The following is a 25032-nucleotide window of genomic DNA, read 5'->3' as shown; positions in this document are numbered from 1 at the left end:
TTACGTGTATTGATCTAGCTAATGCTTTTTCTGCCTCCCTCTCCATACTAGCTGTAGGGACATTTTCTCGTTCACCTACAAAGGGCAGCAGCTGCGCTACACGCGACTGCCACAAGGCTTTAAACTTTCCCCTGGTATTTTCAATCAGATTCTGAAGACAGCCCTTGCAGACTGCGTGCTGCCTGAAGGCGTGACTCTCGTTCAATACGTGGACGACCTCCTACTCGCTGCGCCAACGGCACCTACATGCCTCGAGGCCACACGCTCGCTACTCGCGCATCTAGCCAAGGCCGGCTTTAAAGTAAGCAAACCTAAATTGCAGGTAGCGCGGAAACAGGTCTCATTCTTAGGTCGACAAGTCTCACAAAAAGGCGCTGGCCTATCTCCACAACATAAATCAGCAATCCTACAGCATCCCAAACCACACACTGTCCGTGACATGCTCTCTTTCCTCGGCCTAACAGGTTACAGTAGGAATTACATCCCTGACTACAGCGGCCTCACTAAACCATTACGTGATCTCATCCGTGAACACGGTATGCGTAACCTTTCTGCCCCACTCAAATGGACAACGGATGCTGAAGCGCAGTTTATCGCCCTTAAACAAGCCCTGGCAGCGGCTGCTGACCTCGCCATTCCAGACTACTCCCTACCATTCTACCTAGATGTCTCTGGTTCAGAACTATGCACTAATGGCGTTCTGTACCAGAGAAAAGGGGGAGAGAGGGTAATACTGACTTATGTAAGCGTAATGTTGGATGCAATGGAAAAACGACACCCAGCATGCACACAACACGTGGCTGGAGTAGCAAAACTCATTCAAAAGACAGCACACATAGTGATGGAACACCAACTTAACGTGCTAACAACACACAGCGTGGTAGCATACGTGAACTCGCACACATTCACACTAATGGCATTAAGACAACGCAGACTGAGCAAAATCTTAGAAGCCCCAAATCTCACGTTCACGCATGAAGGCATAAACATGGCAGAACAAATGAGCAACGGAGAACCACACCAGTGCACCGAAAGAGTGCACCGAGACGAAAAGTACGACCTGACTTATTAAGTGAACCAATAAAAGGGGGACGTGACTTATACACTGACGGATGTTGCTACAGACATGACAAAGATGGACTGGTCTCAGCTTACGCAGTAGTAGAACAGACAGAGACAGGAACACACACAGTACGAGCAGAGAGGATCCAAGGACAGCAATCAGCACAAAGAGCAGAAGTCCTGGCAGTGATAGCAGCTCTGGAAGAGGGAAAAGACCAGATAGTAAACATATACACTGACTCTGCATATGCAGCCGGGGCAGTACACGTAGAACTCAAACAGTGGCTCAGGGCAGGGTTCCTCACAGCTAACAGTCAGCCCATCAGACACGAAACGGAAATGAGACAACTTGCAGAAGCATTACTATTACCTCAGAAAGTAGCAGTGATAAAATGCAAAGGACACGAGAAACATGAATCCGCGACGAAAGCAGGTAATGACGCAGCAGATGCCGCAGCCAAACAAGCAGCAGGATATACACCACACTTCGTCATGATGAACACAGAACATGAGGGACAGGTAAACACAGAAAAGGTGGTAAGCGCACAACAGGAAGCCTCCCCACAGGAAAAGACACTGTGGAAGGCTCGAGGATGTACGGAGACAAAAGGGTTATGGAGAGGACCTGATGGCAGACCAGTAATACCACCTCAGATAAGGGAAAGAGCAATGGTGGAGGCACATGGAGTAGGACATGTGGGAGTCACACAAATGATGCATAATCTGAGACACTGGTGGCATCCATACCTAAAAGACATGTGTAAAGAACACATACAAAGTTGTGAACAGTGTGTACAGTACAATCCCAGACCAACAGTGAAGCCACACCCCGGGCGTTTCCCCCTGGAGACTCGATCAGGTAAAGAAATAATAATCGATTACACTGACATGATCAATCCAGTAAGGGGGTATAGGTATCTCCTCATGTGCGTGGATGCCTATACGGGGTGGCCAGAAGCGTGGCCAACAAAAAGAGAAGACAGTAAAACGGTAATTAAGTTCTTAATAAACCACTATATACCGCAACATGGGTTTCCGGAGAGAATCCGGTCGGACAACGGAACCCACTTTAAAAACCAAGACCTCCAACAGGTGGAACAGATGCTGGGTCTGCAGCACAAGTTCGGTACAGTGTACCACCCACAATCCCAGGGAAAAGTGGAACGAATGAATCAATCAGTCAAAAACAAATTGGCAAAAATCTGTGCACAGACCAAAATGAATTGGCTCGATGCGTTACCACTAGCACTCATGGCCATTAGGAGCTCCATTAACCAAAGCACGTGTTTTACGCCATTCGAACTGCAGACAGGGAGAGCATTTCCAGGACCTCAGTCTCAGTTACCAGCAGGGGCAGTAGAAATGTCTGAGCTAACACATAAGCTGTATTTCCATGAACTGCAAAGTCTCGTTACAGCGTATGCGAAACAGGTTGGCGACCGGCAGGTGGGAAGACACGACAGCCCCGGACCAGACGTGGACTGGGTGCTCCTAAGAGTCATCAAGAGGAAGTGGACGGAACCTCGGTGGACTGGACCGTATCAGGTGACAGAGAGGACATCACACGCAGTCCGGCTGAAAGGCAAAGGCGATACCTGGTACCACTGGAGTCAGTGTGCGGCTGCACAGGCTCCCACCCGATCGCTGAGGGACACACACAGGGACCTGTGTGCAACGACAAAGGCACCGGCGAGTGCTGAAGCAAAGCCCACCTCAACAAAAGGGGCAGAATAATCCCCAGGTGGCAAAAGGGGGTGAAGGAGTCGAACCTGAACCCTGACGGAGGAACGGTGAAATTAGCGCGTTCCTCCCAACAAGTAGCGTGCCAAGCTACCAACGCAAGCGTCAGATCAAGATCCGGACGACATCAATGAACAACATCCAGTTGATAATGTGTATTGTGTTCTTAATTATCGTGTTTCATCTTTTTAGGTGGAGTCATTAGACTCCTCTGCAATAATCTAGTTGATATACAATAATTGTACGCCATTTGCGGAATTGTATGACGAGCCACACACAGGTTTAAAGCACCACTAGAGGTCACAAGCTATCCATAGCCCCTCATTAGTGACACGTGAGAGCCAGAGGCACACGTCAGAAGGTTTAGCTTGTTTTTCTTATAAGAATCTACTCGAAATGTTGCTATACGGGAATTGGAAGATGCTCATTTTAGCAGGGGTTGTCGCCGTAGCTGTTGTAATAATTGTGTTCAGCATCTATGAATGGGGGCCACAGCAGGAGCATAATAGAGGAAGGCGATCAGTGAGTGGTAAGTCCACTGACGCCTGTATAAAACTTCCCTCATGGCTATACAGAACAGAATGGCTCTCGACATGATTCTGGCCGAGAAAGGGGGTGTGTGTTCCATGTTTGGAGACATGTGTTGCACATTTATTCCAAACAACACGGCACCAGACGGATCTGTAACCAGAGCCCTGGAAGGCCTGAGAGCGCTCTCGAACACAATGCACGAACATTCCGGCCTAGACAACCCCATGGATGAGTGGTTTGCTAGCACGTTTGGTAAGTGGAAGACTTTGATTTTATCCTTATTAATGTCGATTGCAGTATTTACAGCCATCCTGGTTACATGTGGCTGCTGTTGCGTGCCTTGTATTCGGTCGCTGATGGTAAGGTTTATCACTACTACCATAGAAGGTAAATCTCAGCCACCGCCTTATATGTTGCCCCTCCTTCAGGATGAAGTGGAGATGGAGCTGGGAGATATCAGGGATCCGTCCGCAGTTTAAATGTTTGATTTTATACGCTGGGCTAGCTTGTGTTGATCTCTTTATAGAGATCAAAAGGGGGAATAACAATTTTTCACTTAGTTAGCTTAGGTTGATCTCTTTGTAGAGATCAAAAGGGGGAATTGTGGGAACAGTAAAATGTATGCGTGCTTATGAGTGCCTTAATAATCAGGTTTAATTACCAGAAGTGATTCAATATGCAATATATGGGACATAATCAATGGAACAGAATACACTGAACATGTACTGTGTGCAGAAGTGGAAAACACTGGAAGGCCGAATGATATGATTGTATTGAGAACAACATGTACTTAAAGGTCACCATGTATTTTCTGAAGATGTCTCGCGGGGGGAGCAGGACACGCCAGACCACAATCTAACAGAGAGAGTGTGTCAAAGAGGAGAAGGAGATGAGCCAATCAGGTGTTTACTGTAGTAATAGAAAAGAACTGCTCCCGCGAAGGCAACTCAGATCCAGACTCATATCTTTGTATGTACTGTGGTCTCCACACTCTGCAGACTGTGAATAAATACTCGTACTGGACGTCATTCTCTCGTCTCTTTATTCCTCACATCAACGGACCCGGAGAGGAGAGGAAAGCAGGGCTAAATTCCTCCTCAACACGTCCTAAATAATGAAAGGGTCAAAAGCATCAGCCCTGTTTAGGTTCACTTGCGTAGGGTTGATACATGTTGAGAAAGTAGCAGTTAGCTGACTAGGACAGAGCAGAGAGAAAACATATAGAGAAGCAAAATAGAGAACAAATGAGGAACTGTTCTGAAGTGATAAAAGTTGCAAAGGAGGGAGACACAAGAGGGAGTGGCTAGAGACCGGGACCGGACCGTCCACCAACAATGGAAGAGTTAAGTCTAAACCACGACTCCTCCCACCTGTAGCCAACCAATCATATTCATTTTGTTGAAACTAATTAAATGCTGTTAAAATACTGAAAATGATCTTTTTCTGGGAGGTTAGCCAAGGTTAACTGAACAGACGGGTCCATGTACATGTATTTCTATATTCCAATATATATTTCAATAATATATATTGGAATATATATATTGAAATAGACAGCAAGAAGTCAGTTTAGTTTTCCTTTCAGAACAATGAACGAACATGCTGACAAGAGGAAGGTGCAAAATGCTTTAATACTGACACGGGGACAGTTACCCTGTGGTACGCTACGGCCACTGAAGTAGTGGTAAATTTTTCATGTGTATCGTACCGTCTCAGTTTGCCTTAATAAATGGACACTTTTTATTTTTCAGAGTTTAAACTGATATAATGGTGACATTTATTCCTTCATCCATTCTGACCACCCGTGCTTAAACTTTTATTAATCCTGCCCGGCTGCTGTTGTGTGTACAGTGTACCTGATAAAGTGAAAAAATAAGTTAATAAATAAATAGCAGAGTAAATGGTGGGAAAATGTCGCTACATACTAATATGAAACATAAAGCATGAAGCAATTACAAATAAAAACCTGCCTCCAATAAAAAGGAGGCTCTGAAGGCCCTGGACACTATTAGAGGAAATACGGTAATTGTCTCCCTCTGGTGGTCATTTGGTAATTCACCATTTAACAAAAGCACATGACTGAAGCCGAAAGCTCAGCTTGAATGGTCCAGTTAGTTCAGTTATTACAGTTGACTTCCGACCTGAGGAGATTTGACCTGTTTTTCATCTGATTATAATTTAAAATCTAGATGTGTTGTCACACACAAACCTCCAAACAGCGTCATACAGTGTTATCCAAAAAAGCGTTGAATAAGGTCAGCTGGACTTGTAGAATTTCTTGAAGACGTTTCGCCACTCATCCGAGTAGCTTCTTCAGTTCTGATGAACTAGTGGGAAATTGAGGTTTAAATAGGAAAAACTCTGTGGGTAGCACCCACCAGAAACTTGCTTGACCAGAAACTGGGGTCACTAATTACCATAATGGCTGATACTTACCTGTCCTTGAATGGGGGGAACTGTGTGCCTAGGCTAACTTACCCTATGAATAGAGCTCTAACAAGGCTATTGTCCATGGGAACCTGGAAGCTCAATGTGTGAATGTTGTTGAAACTTCTTGGGGACAGAAGTCAAAACTGAATTATAAATAGTTGGTAAATTAAATCTCAGTCCACCTCCTCTGTTTAGAGAAGGTTTCTCCATTTTGACATAGATGGCTTCCTTAACTCCTCTCTCAAACCATCTGTCCTCTCTGGCCAGGACTTTGACGTTGTTATCCTCAAAGGAGTGTCCTTTGTCCTTCAGGCGGAGGTGGACTGCTGAGTCGTTTCCTGATGAGCTGGCTCTCCTGTGTTGGGCCATGCGCTTGTGTATGGGTTGTTTGGTTTCCCCAATGTACAGGTCTGTACATTCCTCGCTACACTGAACCGCTTACACTACATTGCTCTGTTTCTGTCTAGGTGTTTTCTCCTTGGGGTGGACCAGTTTCTGTCTTAGGGTGTTTCCAGGTTTGAAATAAACTGGGATGCGGTGTTTACCAAAAATTCTCCTTAGTTTCTCTGATACCCCAGCTATGTAGGGGATGGTGATGTTCTTCCTTCTGTTTTGTTCCTCTTCCCTGTCCTTCCTGGGATATCTTTTTGAGCCTTTGACAAAGGCCCAGTTGGGATATCCGCATGTCTTGAGGGTTTGTTTAATGTGTGTTCCCTCCTTGTCCTTGCCATCCTGTCTGATGGGGACAGTCTGTGCTCGGTGCTGGAGGGTTCTGATGACTCCCAGTTTGTGTTCCAGGGGGTGGTGTGAGTCAAATAACAGGTGTTGATCTGTGTGTGTGGGTTACATCAACACAGTGGACAGCAACATCAAGTTCACCAGGGAGGACATCAGCGGGGCCTGTCTGGCCTTTTTGGACTGTTTGGTACGTGTTGAAGAAGATCGAAGCCTCAACATAGAAGTATATAGGAAACCCACACACACAGATCAACACCTGTTATTTGACTCACACCACCCCCTGGAACACAAACTGGGAGTCATCAGAACCCTTCAGCACCGAGCACAGACTGTCCCCACTAGACAGGATGGCAAGGACAAGGAGGGAACACACATTAAACAAACCCTCAAGACATGCGGATATCCCAACTGGGCCTTTGTCAAAGGCTCAAAAAGATATCCCAGGAAGGACAGGGAAGAGGAACAAAACAGAAGGAAGAACATCACCATCCCCTACATAGCTGGGGTATCAGAGAAACTAAGGAGAATTTTTGGTAAACACCGCATCCCAGTTTATTTCAAACCTGGAAACACCCTTAGACAGAAACTGGTCCACCCCAAGGACAAAACACCTAGACAGAAACAGAGCAATGTAGTGTAAGCGGTTCAGTGTAGCGAGGAATGTACAGACCTGTACATTGGGGAAACCAAACAACCCATACACAAGCGCATGGCCCAACACAGGAGAGCCAGCTCATCAGGAAACGACTCAGCAGTCCACCTCCACCTGAAGGACAAAGGACACTCCTTTGAGGATAACAACGTCAAAGTCCTGGCCAGAGAGGACAGATGGTTTGAGAGAGGAGTTAAGGAAGCCATCTATGTCAAAATGGAGAAACCTTCTCTAAACAGAGGAGGTGGACTGAGATTTAATTTACCAACTATTTATAATTCAGTTTTGACTTCTGTCCCCAAGAAGTTTCAACAACATTCACACATTGAGCCTCCAGGTTCCCATGGACAATAGCCTCGTTAGAGCTCTATTCATAGGGTAAGTTAGCCTAGGCACACAGTTCCCCCCATTCAAGGACAGGTAAGTATCAGCCATTATGGTAATTAGTGACCCCAGTTTCTGGTCAAGCAAGTTTCTGGTGGGTGCTACCCACAGAGTTTTTCCTATTTAAACCTCAATTTCCCACTAGTTCATCAGAACTGAAGAAGCTACTCGGATGAGTGGCGAAACGTCTTCAAGAAATTCTACAAGTCCAGCTGACCCTATTCAACACTTTTTTGGATTACCATGACCTGGATGACTGAGAACCTTCACAGACATGTCATACAGTGTGTTCATGTCAGATCTTTTCCCTGCAGGTTACTGATCTAAACAATGTTCAGCCCCTCAATGTGTTTTACTGACTGTTGTTTACTGACTGTTTTTTTCTCTCGCCCTGCAACAAGAAAACAAAACTTGCTGCCAAGAGTTGTGCAAAGAGGACCATTGTTAACTTTGGGTCAGTACATCACAAGAACCGTAGCAAGACAAGACTTTATCAAATCACTGTTAGAGAATATGAGCTCCATTCTGTGATGGGTCAGTGAAGAAGTGATTGACTGGTTTTATTTCTCATGACAGATTTCCAAACATCGGACAGACGTGCTACCTTAACTCCAGCCTGCAGAGCCTCCTGTCCCTGAAAGACCTGAATGGACAAACACATCTAACAGCAAAAACGTCTGTATTCTTTTTTCTTTCTATAGACAACTGATCCAGCTCCAGGAGAAACACACATCCACAGCCTCTAAAGATAAACGCCGTCTCCTACACTTCTTTTAGGACACAGTGTCGGGCCAGGCTCTGGAGTTCAGGGATGATGAACAGAAGGTGAGTCACCTGAACTTCTTTTGTTATCTCATCTCCTCATGATGGTGTGCTCAGTTTATAAACTCCTCCTGTGTTTCTTTTAATTCAGGATGCTCATGAGTTCCTGACATCTGTCCTGGACCAGATTCAGAGTCTGTGTCCTCTATTGAAGGAGGCGGCAGCAGGCTTAGGGACAACATACACCTGCCCTGTGGAAGAGAACCTAGTGTTCTGGATGGAGAACACCTGGACATGAAAGACATAAGACTACACAGTTTAACACCATGCACATGTTTACTCTGTCATAGAGTCAGATGAGTGAGGTACAAAGATACATTTGTGTTTATATTTTAAACATATTGTTAATTTAATGTGCAGATGTGGAGCCGAGACGACAAGACGGGAGAAGTTCACCAACATTTCTCTAGATGTGATTTCTGCAGGAACAATGGAGGAAATGCTGGAGGCCTACCAGAGGGTAAGAACCACCAGTCCTCATTCGGTCACATCATCACTGACCTTTGAACTCATGAACCACACACCTCTTCTGTTTGTGTGTGAGCATGTGGTGTCATTGAGTTCAACAGTTTCTAACACACATCCTGTTCTTCTGTGATGTCCTCTAGGAAGAAGACTTTGAGTTCAGCTGCCAATCCATACTAGACATCCTGCCAGGGTAAGAAACACTCTTCATTTTAAAATGCACTTTAATCTAAATGTCATCTGCTTCTTCTCAGGGTGGAGGCTGCTACAGTCTGGTCAGCGCCATCAACCACTTTGGCATCGCACAAGGAGGTATGGAAATCACACAGTGACTTTTTACACAAGAGTTAAAGTTAAGATGCTTCAGACAATAACAAGGATCTCTCTTGTTGAAGGACACTACATCGCTGACACTCTACATCCAGATGACTGTCTGTAGGAGCTGAATGACCGCTGGCTCACACTGAACAACTCAACGGCTCATCTGTGCGAAGAAAGAAAGAAGTCAGCATAGGTCCTTTTTTATGAGAGACACATGAGAATGCAACGCCGTCACATCCTGAACTGAGGTTCAGAAGGAGAGAAAGAGGAGAAGGATCATGTCTAGTTGTTAATTCTCTGCATCATCTCTGTAGACTCCGGGACCTGAATGCACCACAAACCATAACGAGAGAGCCAGTATCATTGAGTCCAGAGGAGCAGCTGTTGTGAAAGACAATGTGCAGTTGGTGAATGTGGAGGGTGAGAACACCAGACAAAGAAAGAACAAGAAGATCAGTGTTAGGTAGATGGAGAGAAGCACCATCTGGAGCCCACCTCCCCCACCATCACACCCCTTAGAGAAAGACACACCAATGGCCAGAAGGAGCTGGAGGTCCTACCCTGCCCAAAGGTGGTCAGGGGGTGAGGGCTTTTCTGTCCTTGTTGGGAGAAGAGAGTATACTGCGGGAGTTGGACGGGACCTCTCTGAGTGATAAGGGTTTTCAGCAGATCACGGCTAAGATGGCCAAACTTGGCTTTATCAGGATGGTAAAACAAATGAAGGAAAAACTTTAAAAAAAATGTCGGCCGATTATTGGGCTACCAAGGGGCACAACAATACAAGCGGTGCTGATCGAAACGGATTGAGGAGATGGACGGGATATATGGCCACAGAACAGGGAGCGCCAGTAGGGAAGCTTGCCTTGGTGATGTTCTTCCTTCTGTTTTGTTCCTCTTCCCTGTCCTTCCTGGGATATCTTTTTGAGCCTTTGACAAAGGCCCAGTTGGGATATCCGCATGTCTTGAGGGTTTGTTTAATGTGTGTTCCCTCCTTGTCCTTGCCATCCTGTCTGGTGGGACAGTCTGTGCTCGGTGCTGGAGGGTTCTGATGACTCCCAGTTTGTGTTCCAGGGGGTGGTGTGAGTCAAATAACAGGTGTTGATCTGTGTGTGTGGGTTACATCAACACAGTGGACAGCAACATCAAGTTCACCAGGGAGGACATCAGCGGGGCCTGTCTGGCCTTTTTGGACTGTTTGGTACGTGTTGAAGAAGATCGAAGCCTCAACATAGAAGTATATAGGAAACCCACACACACAGATCAACACCTGTTATTTGACTCACACCACCCCCCATTCAAGGACAGGTAAGTATCAGCCATTATGGTAATTAGTGACCCCAGTTTCTGGTCAAGCAAGTTTCTGGTTGAATCCATTACACCGTTGGCGCAGTCCTGCGCTAATTTCATTGTGTTCTGCTTGAAAGCTCATAACTGCATAACAGTTGTTTTCTTTCGTTCACTGGTTGTTGGAACATAACTTCACTGTGTAGCCTGCTGTTGCTAGTATCAAGTGTGGGTGTGGTTAAAGCCCGCAAAACCAGGGGGAGCGCGGGTCACTCCTAACCAATGGAAAAGGTAGTTTAAAAAAGCTGGGGAGGTGTGGGGCAGTGAGGTGTGGGGCGGTGTGGAGGTAGGGCAGGCATGTCAAACGTACGGCCCGCGGGCCGGACCCGGCCCGTTGGGTCATTTAATCCAGCCCGGCATAAATTTCTGAGTATGTCAAAAAAAAGAAGCGAGTCTCTAGCTAATTTCTATTAAAAGTTGTGATTTTTTAAAATAAATACAAACCAAATGCTCCCTCCGGCCGCTAGAGGGCAGTAAATGTGTAAAGGCGCTCACGTCAAGCATGCGGCAAAAAAAAGAAGAGTGGACACGGAGTGCTGAGTTTTCCAGGAGAAATGGACCGAGAAGTATTTATTCACAGAACTGAATGCAAAACCAGTGTGCTTGGTATGTAATCAGCTAGTTGCAGTGTTCAAAGAGTTTAATATTCGGCGCCACTCATCATAAAGACAAGTATGTCATATTAAAGACAATTAATATTGTGCAGTATATTCTCAGCCTCAGTAGGCCCAGCCTAGTAGTTTGATCTGATGTAGTCTAATCCTATTGCCCATGCACTGCTATAACTTTTTTATTTATTTATTTATTTTATTTTATATTGTATTTCTTTTTTCATTTATTTCAAAGCAGTATGACAATTAAGGCGAAAATATTTTTTTTATAGCTCCCACTTGAGTTTGTTTAGTGTGGTGAGTTGGTTCAGGTGTAAAACTGCATTCACTCAACTGTTAAAAACCAGTTGTGAACACATTCACGGCCAAACATGAAAAATCTTTTTTTTTTTTTCATTGGTTTTGAATAAATGTGTTGTGCAAAGATCCCTTGTTATCCGTGATTATAATATGTAGGGTAGGCTACAAATGTAGGCTGAATGATAAAGCATAGTACTGAAAAACAAAGCTTAATATTTGGAGTTGACATTCTTTTGCTGATCCGGCCCACCTGAGAACAGAAAGTCTGGATCCGGCCCCAGAGCCAAACTGAGTTTGACATGCCTGAGGTAGGGTGTGTATGTAAATCCGGCTTTAGAGGGAGTTTTTGCTTACCACTGTCGCCCCATAATAGCTGAACAATGAACAACTAACCAGTAGAATACATTTGCTTGAATAAAATTTATTAAAAAATTTTTATGTATTTTTACATATTTAAGTATTTGACTGTTGTTCACTACCAGTTTTGTCTGGCTTGATCTCTTGGGAAGGTCTGTATGAACAAAGAACAAAAAATAAAGACTTTCCAATTGGAGAATTTCACTGTTGGGAAGTGATTTACTGATTTGAATGTTGACAGCTCTTGTTTATGTAAAAACTTCAGGTGGAGGACTTCCAGGTGGGTCTGTGTAATGAATTATTTTTTGTTTCTGTTTAGTTTTCTCACTTTCAGAAACAAAAGACAAATGTTCTGCACTGTAGTTTTAAACTGAGTCTCAGTAATGTCAGGTTGATCTGCTGTGGTTTTCCACAGAGAGACATGAGTCTGAGGCCAAATCCCAAGACCACACAAAGCCCATTTCTACCTAGATACAGGTTATCATCAGTGCCTCAGTCTGTGTCCCCTATATTGTAATGATTTAATGATTTACTCAAGGAGCCTTTAAGCAGGTGATCGAGCCCATCTCACAGTTTAGCACCGTGCTTGGGAGGACAACCAGGAAGAGGTGAGTACTGATATTATTGTAATTAGTTAATCATGGGGTGATGTAAATTTTCGTCAGCTTCTCAGAAGAAACAGAAAATAGAAACATTAACCTAGAAAACAAAAATACTATGACATGATAATATTAAGACACAGGCAGGATGGCAGAGCCCCCTCTTCATCCTCAATCACCATCTTCCACAGTCATTTTAACAGAACAGTCCAAAATGATGAAAATATAAATCTTGCTTTTATAAACATCTTTTAAATATTCATAGTGAGACTGACTTTTATTGTTACAGTCACTACATTCAGATGTTTGCCAATAGTTTTGAATACCAGTATTTTTTTCCATTATGATATGATTTTTTTACATAGTGGCATACCGGTGTATTTTATCACAAAGCGTTCAGAACACTGCGTTGTGAGACACAGCATGGATTACAGAACAATCAAAGCTCATTTAAAAATAAAGTCACAGGGCTCTGGCTCCTTGTGTCTGAACAGATCAAATCTACAATATTATTAACGTCAACAGTAAACTCGGGACCCAGGTTTCTTCATTCAACTGTTTCAAAAACTAGCATTTTCTTAATGTTTTTCTCTGTAACTGATTTTGTCAAATTGAATCTCTACACAAACAAAACACAGTTCTCATTTTTTCTTGACTTCAGCATAGAGATAATCTGTGTCGTCAACAGTCTGTGTTAATCCCTTTGCTGGTTTCTTGATCTTGACCTGTGTGTACACCGTGTCCTGCTGCTGTCCACTGTCCTGCACTGAGTCAGAGGACGGGTCACGTCTCTGCTTGGAGAAGTTGATCTCTCCATAATGGATGTTTTTTTTCTTCTTTTTCACCTGCAGCTTCTTCAACAACCTGATATTCACCTCTTTGACTCTAGAAGAAATGAACCACATATGATGTTTAGTGAGGAAGATCTTTACCTGAATCCTTCCTTATTACATGACTACTTTTACTTTTACTGAATACGTTGAGTGGGCTGCTCTGATAGAGGTAATATATAAAGTAACTAAACACTGAGTCAGGTAGACTACAGAGAAGTTTAGTCATTACTAACCTGAGTCTGTTGTTGACTTTGATGCTTTGACTTTAACCACCTGAAAACATAAGAGGCTGTTAGTTTATCTATACTGTGTTTTAGAGTCAATATGTTTGACAGTAAAATGTTGAGACTGATGGGAAACAGATGTTTTTGGATGTGCAGCTAAAATGTCAGCGACAGTAACTGAGTCATGTTTGCTGCTTTGATATGTGATACTTACCAAACAAAGATGATCAAGCAGAAGAGGACAATGATCCCAATGATTCCTCCAAGAACTGGTTCCCAGTGTGAGGAGCCTAAAACAAGACATGATTTAATGTGGACGTACTGACAAAATGAAACAAGATATAAGACTGACTGTGTTTGAGAGAAGATAGAAAAATAAATACTGGATGATATTTACCTCCAACATTCAGCTGAATCCACGGTGACGTCTGGTTACCAAGTTGATTTGAGGCCACACAGTAATAAACTCCTCCATCAGTCACATTGAAGCTGTAGAAGTGTCCTTCAGATACGATCATGGGTCCATCTGTGCTGTTCTTGAACCAGGTGAAGTGTCTGATGGGAGGCTTGGCTCTGCTGGAGCAGGTCAGATTCACCCAGCTACCTGCTGACACCAAACCTGATGGACTGATGGATGCTGAGGTGTCTTTAGGAGCATCTGAGGAAAATGTGACAGAGATTGATTTTATTCATCCCAAACAGCTGACATCCCATCAATCATCATGTGCTGACAGGATTCAACAACAAACTCTGGTTGTCTTACATGAAACACTGAGAGTCTCTTGTGTCTCTGCTGTCTTGACGTCTTTTCCTTCATTCACAGGATATCTGACAGAACAGATGATGTTGTTTCCATCATGTGTGTCTGACAGAGTGATGGTCTCCTGGATTTTAGTTGTAAAGGTCCCATCTGTGTTTTCCTCTATTTTGTTGTGAGGGTCTTGTTGTAGATTCCAGGTGAGTTGAGGAGGGGAGTGTGGACAGGGAGTGAAAGCTGAGCAGGTGATAGTGACAGACTCCTTCTCCTTCACATCACCTGAGATGTTAATTGTGGGTCTCCAAGGAGAATCTGTGGTTTCACATCAAACACACATTGTTTTACTGAACTATTAATTATTGAATTAAATAGTAAATAGTCTTGTTTTTATAGAGAGCCTTTCCACCAATTAGTACTCAAAACGCTTCACAGTCACAGACTCATCTACAGAATTGAATGTCCCCAGTAGAGCGGTTATCCAATAACCTAAAAGTTGGCGTTTCTATTCTGCCCTATCCCTAGTCTGTCTGTTGTGTCCTTGGGCAAGACACTTAACCCACCTTGCTCCCAGATGTATGCTCCTTGGTGTATGATTGTGAGTGACTGATGTTTAAAGGTGGTAGGAGAAGACGTAGTTGCAGATTGGCAGCCACGTTTTCCATCAGTCTGTCCCAGATCACTTGTGACTACTGAGGTAGTTTACCACCACCAGGAGTGAATGAATAATGCGTCCAACTGTAAACGCTTTGAGCGTCTAAAATGGAAAAGAGCTACATAAAACCAATGCATTATTATTATTTATCAGGGGAGGCCGGAGACTGTAGGAAGGGCTGATTAGCAGCAGGTGGGACTGTAGGCTCCACTTTCCTCAGGTCTTTCCTTTGTGTGCACTCCATGTGGTAGTGACTGTCCTATCACTGGCTTCGTAAGAAAATACTAAAAAGTTGACTGCCTTATATGAAGCCGTAGCAACGACCGCTGTCAAGTTTCATGTGTTTTAGCCTTATTGATTTTATTGTTAAGTATAAGTTTTAATTTCATTTAGTTCTTAACCTTCTCTCTTCTTTTTCTAGTGCTGCAGTGGGTGGTGTCCTCCATTCACCAGCACAGTTGGGGTGCTGGGAGGTCACTCTAGGAGGTGATAAGGTTTGTGGTGGCACATTCTTTTATCATTCTTTTATTAGTGTGTTGTTTTATGTTGAAGTATGTTTGGGTTTATATTAATTTGGGTAAAGTAGTATACTCCTAGTGCCCTGGCAGGGAGTGGTTGGTTACCCAGCTGCAATATGTCTGTCCTCTTTTTGTTCTTTAACTACGTTTTAGTGAAGTATCGGTGGTTAGCGCTGATGCCTCCTAGTGAGAAGGTCCAAGTTTGAGTCCAGCTTGGGCCTTTCTGGGTGGCGTTTGCATGTCTGGATAACATCCTTTGCATCCTCCCACCTCCAAAGACTTGTTCGTTAGACTAATTGGTGACCCTAGGTGTGTGTGTGAGTGCAAATGGTTGTTTGTCTCTGTGTTAGCCCTGCGATAGGCTGGTGACCTGAGGATTAAGTAGTATGGAAGATGAGATGAGATTTATTTATTTATTTATTGAAGCACCTGCGTCCTAGTGCTTCCTCTAGGTCAGGGACACCTTACAAGGGAGAAACATTCAAGGACCCCCTCATACTCCTCACACCAGTTACATATTTTTACTACCATTTGTGAGTCCAGAATCCTTTGTTTTGTGCTTACATGTTACGGCCCGAGTGGCATTTGTAGTTGTGTGTAGTTGTAATCGCTCCTCCTCTGAACTGCAGCTGCACTCAGGTAATCTTGCTTTTGCAAATGTTTAAATTATTCAATCGGAGATTCCCATAGTTTATTTCCCCCCAGTGGTCCTGGTCTGGTTTACGGCCAGTGTTTTCAGTTCAGGTTGTCATCTGAGATATTCTAAATAATTATTTAACACATAATATCCAGTCAGTCATTCCCTGGTTAAGACCTCGGGAGGCAACATTACCCTGGTGCTTTGACGTTTTAACTTGGGTGGGTTCATTTGCGAGCACCTGAAGGCACACAATGCATTTTGGTTTTCCCCTCACTGGCCTCAATAAATCCAAACTCGAGATAAGCGTCATATTTTCTCAGTTTAGATAGTTTGGCCTTGGCATCACTTGAAGTGGACATACAAAAAATTTTTGTCCATTGTTGCAAGCAAGAAATGCTGAGCAGCAAATGCCTCATGAGTAAAGCGACGGATTCCGGAGTGTGACAGACTTGCGTGGTGTCAGTCATCAGACTTTTTGACCCAAAACTAATGTAGGAGGGAGTAATTGGTTTAATGTTTTATTGGTCCCCACATGTAATTATGCACCTTTTTTTTAATGATACGACTGTGACGGGTGTAGTATGAACCTAAAAGCTGTACAAGGCACAGGATCAATGACAGACTGACTTGTTTAATTACAACATAGTTGGTCAGAACAGGCTAAACTCAGTACTGGTGAGGCAAACTGAACAGGCAGACGATCTGGAGGACAGGTTGCAAGGATGAAAAAAATTCCAAGGGACTAGTGCTGAAGCCAGCGAGGCTGAAATGGAAACATACAAGGCAGGGAACAGGGATCTCAGGGATCACTCGCTCACGGCAAGGAATTAGAAGGGCACAGGCAGAAGTCGTGGTCGAAGACGGAAGGCTGAGGTTAATTTACCAGGAGGCAGACAAAGCAGGTTAGTCTGACACAGGCTGGGTCGATACCTGTGAGTCAGACAGAAGAGTGCTGGAAAATCTCACATGGCAAAAGAGTGAGAGTGGAACTGGTGAGTATATACTGGGGCTGGTTGCAGGGGATGGGCGACAGGTGGGGTGATTAGCTGAGTGAGTGCAGAAGCAGTGGAAAAGTACTGAAGGTTGAGGGGCAGACTGTGACAACGTCATGACTTTAAGAATTTATTACAAATTATTTTGCGGACCCCCAAGCTGTGACTCGGGGACCCCTGTTTGAGAACCATTGTTTTATTGTTGGTAAAGCTCAGCTTTTTGCATTTTTCGATCAGTTCACATGTTTTCGTGATGACATGAGTAGAAAGGGAGCAGAGTTTGACTTAAGATGTAATCGATTTCACATTATTTTAAACAACAAAATCTGTCTTACCTTTGACTGTTATTTGTAGATGATCACAAGAAGCTGTTGACTTGAACGGTTCGTTCTCAATTCTGAAGTAGTATGTGTCTGAATGACTTGTTTTTAAACCAGAAAACAGAGTGGTGCAGTTTTTCTGACTCAGGTCTCCAGTAATATTCATTGGATAGATGTTAACTGACCCACTACTGTTGAAGACTACATTATTTGGATGATTTCCAAACCTTGAGTCATTTTTAATCCACACTCCAAAGATTTCTCTGCTGCTGTCAAACCCTTTTCCTGGTTTCTCTCTATAGTTACATGGGATTTTCAAACAAGATCCACTCAGTGCTTCCATCTTCTTTGGTGCAGTAATGAAGAGGACTGTATTGTCACCACATTGAGCCCAAACACCTGTAAAACCAGACTAATGATGAACATCATGTGGATCAAAATCTGTCTGAAGAGAAAGTTGATGAGACACAAACTCCAGTTCATCTGCAGCATGTTACATGTAGACCCTTTGAACAATGTCACGAGAAAACATTTCCATATAGAAATGATTCAAGTAATGTCTCCAAATAAAAGAGACTGAACAAACAGCTCACCTGAAAGAAACAAGACACTCAGTAACATGTTGACTGTCACCACGTTCACACACAGGGCTGCCATGACACTCATCTCCTAGACTGGAAACAAATGATTTTAATAAAACATTGTTTGTCAACATCTTTTAATGTCTTTACAAAATTCACTATGTGATTAATTTGAGTAAACAAAAACACATTAAAATCTTAATAACTCCACATTACTCTAAAACAGAAATTAAAATATATCAGGTGTTTCCTCTCAGGTTAAAATGTTTAAATGTGAAAATCAGTAATAGTTTTCTTACCAAATGAATCTGCAGCTCTAAGACAAACTTCTCTTCTCTGTTTAGGTGTCGTGATGTAAAAGCAAATGTCCAAACTTCTCTTGGTTTTGTTCTACTGCTGATAGATGTCACATGACTGAAATGAGGTAAAAATACGAGAAGTCTTTATCCTTCCTGCTTGAGCTCAGTGAATGAGGAAGTCACCTTTTAGGGACATCTTGAGCTCATCAGGGTGTGAATGATTTATTTATTTTAAAGATGATATTTATCACATTACTCACTGTCATTTGCTTTATTAAAATACGTTATCACAAATTGTGTACTGTAGATAGAAAGTCACCAACACCCATAGGCATGTGAGGCTCAGTAGGTGGAGGAGGTTGTTCACAAACCAGCTGGATGGAAATCAGATGCAGAGTCCTTTACAGCTGCTGCAAAAAATTTTCAAACAAGAAAATAGGCGAGACAGAGACAATACTTTCTGTTCCTGTGAACATGATGACGTCACTTCACCACAGAATCAAAATAACCAGTTTCCTCTGTTCACTTCAAGTTTTCAGTTTCTTCTCATCATCTTGAGGAAAAAACGACTCGTTCATGTTTGCAGTAATTTGAAATCAATGAATGTGTTTGAAAAGACACATTTCATTACAATGTAGTATGATGCTGCTAATAGTTGGTGCATATTTCTGTCATCACACTGTAGTTCCTCATTTACAGCTGTGGGATCTTTGTACCAGCTCTACATATGGAGATGTGCACATTATGAAACACACCAGAACAGATAAGAAGATAAACCACTAACAGTAACTATAATAAGATCATAGCTGAGAAAACCATGTGAACTACAGGCTGTGGAGCTTTTAGAGTTTCCACATATTGAATTCAGAGCAGTAAACACAACATATTCTTGTCCTTTTAACATGAAGTAACATCTTGTATGAGCCCAGAGAAGTGGACGTCTTCATAACGGACGTCTTCCTCTGTTTTACTGGCTATTGTTTGAAGAACAATCTCTTCACCTGTTTGTGTTGTCTAAATGCATCCGTGTTAAACATGTTAATAAACTCTTATAAGACCTCAGTGGGTCATATTAACAGGCACCGACTGCAGGGACGTAGAGTTGGGTAGGGACGCTAGGGACACGTCCCTACCATTATCCAGCCATTACTGGTTCATCACTCAACCTGTCCATAGTGTTTAGTTAATAATTACAGCACACAAAGCGTTAATAGTCTGTCGCTGCTAGAAGTTCTGCCTCTAACCTAAATATCGCTCTTCCAGTCTCCCGCTAACATGTGATTGGCCGTCCCCACAGTCACTCCATCTGCTTGTAATGCTACGTACAACCTGCACAGGACAGGAGTGTAGTGTAAGTTACTTCAAGGGTATATAACTGCATAAGCTCAACAATACAGATATTGAATAAAAGAAAATATTTAATGATAAAAAAACACACCTTTTTTTAAAAGTTACTTTTACCCATTGTTTTCATGTATTTGCATGGAAGATGTTTAAATGAGCATCTAGAATCTGAGGTTTTATTGTATTTTCGCCACAGATTTTTGGGGGATAAATTATATGTAATAATTGTTTGAAAGTGAAAGACTTTTTTGCTCAGGCAACAACTGTACCCCCAAACTCGATGATCATTGTATCCCTAATCTGTTCATATGTCATGCATTAACATATCCTTGTCAGGAGACAGACAGTAGAGAGGCTGAGGAGATGGAGTAGGAGGAGAAGCTGAAGGAGAGGCTGGAAATTCACAGGTCAGGTCAAATAATGATGTTAGTCTCTCACCGTCCGCCATGACTGCTTTTCCGTCTTCCTCGCCGTTGGTCGCTCCTCCAGGCAGCTCTTTCATCCGTGGCTCCAGGTCTGGTTGCAGTTGCTTAGCACCGTCGCCGCTTCACAGGCACGTTGCTTCACTGGCACTCGTTGTGGTGGATGCACAGCATGTGCATCTCAGATGATGGATGTTTAGGGTAGGTTGTGTCTGGAGGGCTGAAGAGGCGCTGACATCGCGGATGTAGGACCCAATCTTCCTCCAGGTGCATGGGCTAAAGTGTCATCAACTGTGTTGGGACGCTTCACACAGCTGGTTCTGGTTGTACTTGTCGCCTGCGCATCTGACGCCGATCCCCGTACGGGCCACCAAAAATCTGTAACGGGTACCGTAGCAACGGCACCCTGGTTAACAGTTAAGTTCCTGAAAACAGGAGAGAGATGAGGACGCGGCTTGTCAGTTTCAAGGCACTTGCAGTAATTTTTATTAAAGTTTCACTTTTAAATACACTCTTGTGTTAAATGTCTCTTTTTTATATTCAACATATTCAGTATTCAATGTCCTTTGAGCATTCTCAATGAATTTCAGTGTCCATGTCAATACAAAAACTCAAAATGTTCTTCAATACAAAGTCCATAACAGAATACATCTCTTTTCTCCAAAATACATGTTCACTTACTCTTCAGCTTAGTATTTTAACCTATTTATCAAAAATGAAATACATAGACCATGGTATATTAACCAGCATAATGTTCAAGTTACTTTTTGACTCTTCATCAAAGTATTTTACTTCGTTTTAAATCAAGACAGTACTGCATTTTACCACTGGAAACCCAAAGTGCTTAATGTAAACAAAACTCGTTTTAAACAGTCACCTTTTTTCCTCCATGAACATTCCTAGCAGAATCACACTTCAAAACGAATGGTTGGGACCTTACAGACGGCAAAGTAAACGCTACACATCAACATTGTAAGTTTCTAAAACATTACTGAGGCGTACGTTCACGTGGGGGAGGCGTGTGCATTAAACTGAGTTGCTTTCAACAACCATGTAGGCAGCGCGTGATCACTACACTGTAAAACGGTTAGACTTCACCTCCGTGTTTCAAACTTACTTCAAACAAAACCGCCAAAAGTCTCCGTCGAAAATTACTTGACTAAAATAGTTCACAGACATCCCCAATACATTCCGGCATGGCTAAATCCTAGTTTCAAAGCATATTTGAACATTTACAAACCTGAAAACAGGAGAGAGATGAGGACGCGGCTTGTCAGTTTCAAGGCACTTGCAGTAATGAGGGGAAAACGCAATGCAAGTCACTAAAACCGAACCCGCCCTCGCCCCCTGCTGGCATGGAGCAAACATTGCAATATACACATTGAATAGGGAAATAAACCACCGCAAAAATAAATGCAATCTCTTTGGGGTACCTTTTTTCAAAATGGATTACAATAAATTGTATTCAAAATAAAAGACAATTTTTCTCTTTTTACTCTTTTTCAAAAACACAAAATGTGACACTTTTGTGGTCGTCACAATACTTTAATGTATGTTTGCTTGTTTTTTGTTATATGTCTACTTTTGAGTTATATTCCCCCCCTCTCATGCAACATCTGACGGAGAGACCCTGGCAGCCATGCAGGATGCACGGCTGCCATCAAGTTTGGCCTGGGCCTCATGCCATCAATTGACTATAGCAATTGACCCACTATAGCTGCTCTAATTGTCTTGCCTGATGAGGCTCTGAGGCCAGATGCGAGGTGTCCTTGTCCCCAGTGTCGGGTTACGGATGACCTATTCTCCAAAGTCTGTGACACAGCGGTGCGCATGGGACGCATAGGTAATTCTATGTCCCACCTGCTGCTCCCTCTATCAGCATTCCTGCAGGAAGCTACAGTGGATACCACAATTTCTGGCGATCATCCAGGATTCATAGAACCGTAGTTATGTAACTTTCATTCTATGAGCATTTGCACAGAATACATCAAAATACACTTGATGACAGTTCAATTGAAGTATTGAGTATATGTATATTACTGTAATTTGTTGTGTATTTTGCCAGTTTATGGTGATCCTGGGGTCGTGATGATGGGGCCCTTGACTATTATTGCCCAGGGTACATCGAAGTGTTAATCTGCATAGACTATCGTCTGAAGAGCAATCTCTACATCTGTTTGTGTTGTCTAAATTCATCTGTGTCAGACGAAACATGTTAATAAAATCTTAAGACCTCAGTGGGTCATATTAACAGGCACCGACTGAGCGCAGCTGTATGTGGAGATATAAACTGGACTTACTGTTAAATCTGAAAATACATCATGTTCAACGTTCCTTCAGTCAGTGTCGACTCACACAGAGACATTTTCTACAAATTGTTTTTGAACTTCCTCTTTTGATAGGCAGCCTTTCAGCCTCATGACGCCACCATCACAGTCTCCCTCTCACTGTTGTGTTACTAAGAGCTCATAGACACAGGTGACACTCAGGAGTTCCCTGTGAAGGTATGCTTTAAAGCTGACCCTATTCTAAACATGATGAGGAGGATTTTAAATGACAATTATTTGTCAGGGAGGTGAGGTTTGCAGTAAGATCCAGATGCAGGACACCCGGAGATGAGGCAAAAAAAGGTATTTAATTGAAACAAGAAATGTGAATAAAATATAACACAGCGTTGCAGGTGGCAGGTAATACCACCATGAAAAGAAGAAATTACAAGGGTGCATGAAACATGAGGTCATGTGGTGACAAAACAAGAAGACTAAAACAACTGGACAGGGAAGAAAGGCAAAGGCAGGGCTATATATAGGCACAACAGGGCCAGGGATGATGAGACACAGGTGAAATTAAAAAGGGAAAGGGCAGAACACACAAAAAAAAACAAATAAGCGCTCAAGGGAAGGCATGAGGAGTAACACAAAACAGGAAACCAAGAGACTTAACAAAATAAAAGAGGAAACTCAAAATATCATAGAACAGGACACAGAATCATGACATTTATTGTTCAGTTTTATCCTCTTTACTGCAGGCACTTCCCTGCACTTCACCTACCATCATGTGATTTCAAAAAAAATTCAAACCCTTAATAGCTTTCCTAATATATGAAATTGTTAAGCTGGATCCGCGGAGAAAAAAATACTATGTAGTCAGCCACCTATTGTGAAGAATCCAGGATATCACACTGTAGGATTTTTAATTAATTAATTGGTAAATTCCTTGGTAAAATAAGTATTTGGTCACCTACAAACAAGCAAGATTTCTGGCTCTCACAGACCTGTAACGTCTTCTGTAAGAGGCTCCTCTGTCCTCCACTTGTTACCTGTATTAATGGCATCTGTTTGGACTCGTTATCAGTATAAAAGACACCTGTCCACAACCTCAAACAGTCACACTCCAAACTCCACTATGGACCAAGACCAAGACCAAGACCAAAGAGCTTTCAAAGGACACCAGAAACAAAATTGTAGACCTGCACCAGGCTGAATCTGCAGTAGGTAAGCAGCTTGGTGTGAAGAAATCAACTGTGGGAGCAATTATTAGAAAATAGAAGACATACAAGACCACTGATAATCTCCCTTGATCTGGGGCTCCACGCAAGATCTCACCCCGTGGGTTCAAAATGATCACAAGAACGGTGAGCAAAAATCCCAGAACCACATGGGGGGACCTAGTGAATGTCCTGCAGAGGGCTGGGACCAAAGTAACAAAGGCTACCATCAGTAACACACTACGCCGCCAGGGACTTAAATCCTGCAGTGCCAGACGTGCCCAGGCCCGTCTGAAGTTTGCTAGAGAGCATTTGAGTGCAAAGGAAAGAATGAATGGGGCCATGTATCGTGAGATTTTGAGAGAAAACCTCCTTCCATCAGCAAGGGCATTGAAGATGAAACATGGCTGGGTCTTTCAGTATGACAATGATCCCAAACACACTGCCTGGGCAACGAAGGAGTGGCTTCGTAAGAAGCATTTCAAGGTCCTGGAGTGGCCTAGCCAGTCTCCAGATCTCAACCCCATAGAAAATCTTTGGAGGGAGTTGAAAGTCCTCGTTGCCCAGCGACAACCCCAAAACATCACTGCTTTCGAGGAGCTCTGCATGGAGGAATGGGCCAAAGTACCAGCAACAGTGTGTGAAAACCTTGTGAAGACATACAGTAAACGTTTGACCTCTGTCATTGCCAACAAAGGGTATATAACAAAGTATTGAAATGAACTTTTGTTATTGACCAAATACTTATTTTCCACCATAATTTGCAAATAACTTCTTTAAAAATCAATGTGATTTTCTGGATTTTTTTTTTTATTTTATTCTCTCTCATAATTGAGGTATACCTATGATGAAAATTACAGGCCTCTCATCTTTTTAAGTGGGAGAACTTGCACAATTGGTGGCTGACTAAATACTTTTTTGCCCCACTGTATTGTGTTGATTGAGGGTTGTTATAGCAGCTACTTATAAATGAATGAGACAAAGGAAAGTTGGTGCCAAGTGCAAAAGTTTGATACGACCTCAGTCTTCTTTACGTCGTGTTTTTACCAAACAAATCCTTTTTCATCCCATTCCCTTCATTCCTTTCAACCCTTTTAATCCCATTCCTCTCAAATTGAAGAAGTGTCAGCTAAAACTTAAAGATGGCACTCAGATGTAAACACACAACACACTTAGTGTTATTTCTGTATATATTTAAAGCAAGAATGTCCAAACTGCGGCCCACACATAATATTTGTGCCTAACTGTGTTGTATTTCTTAGTTTAAACACTTGGTGGCGCTACTGTCTTGAACAAGGCAGCATCTCCTCAGAGCAAGCATTCCACGAAGAAACTGCTCAGGGTCACCAGAAAGGGCGACATTGAAAAGACGCAAGATTGAGTACAATGTATGAAGGCATTACAAAATGAAGCATCAGGCTTCACCTCCTACACTGGCGCCGAGCGAGAAGAGAAGGTGAAGCAAATAACTGCTAGCCTGCGGGATTATAATTTTTGATAATCACAGATTACACCACAATCTCTTAACACAGAGGTCCTCCAGTAATACTATTCCAGTGCGATCTCTGTGATTTAGGGGTGAGTTTTTTTCATGACTTTTGTTTGCTTTG

General features: G+C 42.8%; 1 protein-coding gene and 1 pseudogene across 1 annotated transcript in view; both read right to left on the bottom strand.

Annotated features, from left to right (window-relative positions):
* The window catches only part of LOC125024448 (B-cell receptor CD22-like), a 59386-nt gene that overhangs the window by 15767 nt on the left and 18587 nt on the right, over window positions 1–25032 (bottom strand). The gene's annotated exons all lie outside the window — the stretch shown is intronic.
* LOC125024449 lies at window positions 11799–21456 on the bottom strand (annotated as a pseudogene).

This window comes from Mugil cephalus, chromosome 18 (assembly GCF_022458985.1).
Source record: "Mugil cephalus isolate CIBA_MC_2020 chromosome 18, CIBA_Mcephalus_1.1, whole genome shotgun sequence".
Classification (NCBI taxonomy): domain Eukaryota; kingdom Metazoa; phylum Chordata; class Actinopteri; order Mugiliformes; family Mugilidae; genus Mugil; species Mugil cephalus.
The sequence above is the reverse complement of the archived record's forward strand: the minus strand, read 5'-3'. Positions and strand labels throughout refer to the sequence as shown.